A 2,596-nucleotide genomic window follows, 5' to 3' on the forward strand; every position below is an offset into this window, starting at 1 on the left:
AGTGGTTGGCCATTTTGTGGACTATATTGAGCTTTTCACTCCTAGGGATCATGTATGACCCTAGCAATTCAAGCTCATCCCGCCTAACATTGGCGGGTTCATGCCTTCTAAAAATGGTAAGGCCAACAAACCGTTGCCAAATCTTTGGCATGGGATGTTGTATCCAATTGCCCTTGGCATGTTGGAGGTTCAAATTAGGATCCCCCGTAAGGGATTGATAGACAACGACAATGTTGTCTTGGGGCGGTTCAAAGGGCCTATCCGATTTCAACTCAAAAGGTTTACCAAATTCTTTCATTGTCAATCTAACATCATTATTAAATAATCGAAATTAAACATGAGAAATCAAAGCATTTGATTTTATGACGTTAAATCTAGAAACGAAATCATCAATAAGAAATTATCATGCAATATTAATAATCATTATTAAAACAATTCAATAAGAAATTATCATGCAATATTAATAATCAATAATAGTCAATCATCAATGCATCAATTAACCAGATTGTAAAGGGCTTTCGCTACGTATTACAATCATATAATTAATTTACCGATATTAAATCTCATCTCTCGAATCTCGATTTAACCATTTATAAATTAACCTGCCTATTGAAGCTAGACCTAAATATCAATTCTCATCTGTCGAATCTCGAATCAATATTGTTAAACTCATGCGTAAAAGATCTGCGCAAATCTAGTCACAGAGCATTAAATCAATCAATAGGAAATTAATCTAGCATTGACAATCAACAACAATAAATTACACCTTCATATTATTTATGGATCCCCATAACCCTAGAAAGAAAACTACTCACACATAGTAAAAACTAAACTAATCAAAGCATAACACAAGTCATGATGGAAGGAGTAAAATAAGTAACTAAGATTAAGAGAAGAGAAATCGTTACCAAACTAATATGTATTAATGAAAATAATCAAGAACAAGGTTTGAGAGAAAAGTTAAGAGAGAGAAAAATCCTAAGTAGAGAGAGAAAGTCTAAGAAAGAAGATAATCTAAAATCCGTACAAAAATCATACTTAAACGTTTTTCTAAAACAAAAATTAAGGCTAACTAATCAAGTCCTATAAAAAACGCGCGCCCGATCGGGCCCGCCTTTTTTTCTTCGCGTTCCTTCCCATCAGCGTCGCCTGATCGTGCTATAGGCTCGCACGATCGGGCGCGCTATAAGCCATGCACAACACTAGAGCGCTGCGCCCGATTGTGCTAGAGGTTGCCCGATCAGGCCCTTGCTTCACCTTGATGCTCGGACTTCGATTGGGCTTGATTTCTCGGCGTAATCCGGATTTCCTCTTCGGGTCTTGAAAACTCGGTCCAAAGCCTCGAGATCCCAATTACCGAGCCCTTAATCACCGGCTCTCACCGATCCTGGGCTTCAAAAGTGATCGTGTCCTTCTAGCTTTCGTAGTTGATCCATAAAGCCCGGGAAAATGCTCCAAGAGTGCAATTTCCTGTAACATACAACTAAAACTACGAAAACACAAGAAAACACAAATTATTAATAAAAGTGGCTCGAAAGAGCCAAAAACACTACTAATAATGACCAAGGGACGAGGGTAAAACACTATATAAAATAGACATATCGGTATCAGTAGTATATTAAATAATTTCAAATCAATCATGAGGGCTATTACAATTACTAAGAAGCATAATTTCAGTTTTATAAAAAATTCACAATTCATAATGAGTTAATATTATATATCCTCTGTTTAAAAATAATTTTCTCATGTGAAATCTTGTGTTTAAATCAATACTACCTACCTTTCATATTTTTTGCAACGATTAGATGTTTTTCCTCTCTACTCTATGTCAAATCATCTCAAAAAATGAAACGGGGCTAGTATTAAAGAATCGACAATACTATTAATGCTAATGAACATGTAGAAAAAAAAATATTTAATAAAACAATGAGTAGTTAGAAATATACTTACAAGATATAAACAAAGATTCCAAAAGTTTAAGTTTTATTATTAGTATATTTGAAAAAAATTATTTAATTTTTATATATAACTACTTGTTGTATTGCAAATGATTTTTTTTAACCCCTCCACTATTTGATTCTGAACATTCACTACTTTAGCCGTTTTTTATTTCAACTCAAGTCTTGGCATTAATATTGGACATTTGAAGCAAACATTTAACATTTGAAGAGTTATTCTTATTTTTGTAAAAATAGTTAAAAACAACTTTAGGTTTGAATTTACTTTGCTAACAACTTAAATTTAAAAAGTATTCAAAGCCTAAATTATAGTTTGTAAATATCGTTCGTTGTTATTCCCATGTTGTATGTTGTGTACAAGCTACTTCCTCTGTTCTTTTTTACTTGACCTGTTTCTTTTATCACGCTTGCCAATGCAAAACTTTAATGATCAATAACTTAAATTCTCCATAAGAGTAAAAATTATAAAAGTTATATATTATGATAGTACTTATTGAGACAAATCCAAAAAGATCATACATGAATATATTTTTCTTTACATATTATTCAAAAAAGATGGTCAAAGAAGGGGTGGTGAATAGTGTAAAAGTCAAAGCAGGTCAAGTAATAAAGAACGGAGGAAGTAGTAAATTTTTACC

Source organism: Chenopodium quinoa, unplaced genomic scaffold (assembly GCF_001683475.1).
Source record: "Chenopodium quinoa cultivar QQ74 unplaced genomic scaffold, ASM168347v1, whole genome shotgun sequence".
Lineage (NCBI taxonomy): Eukaryota > Viridiplantae > Streptophyta > Magnoliopsida > Caryophyllales > Amaranthaceae > Chenopodium > Chenopodium quinoa.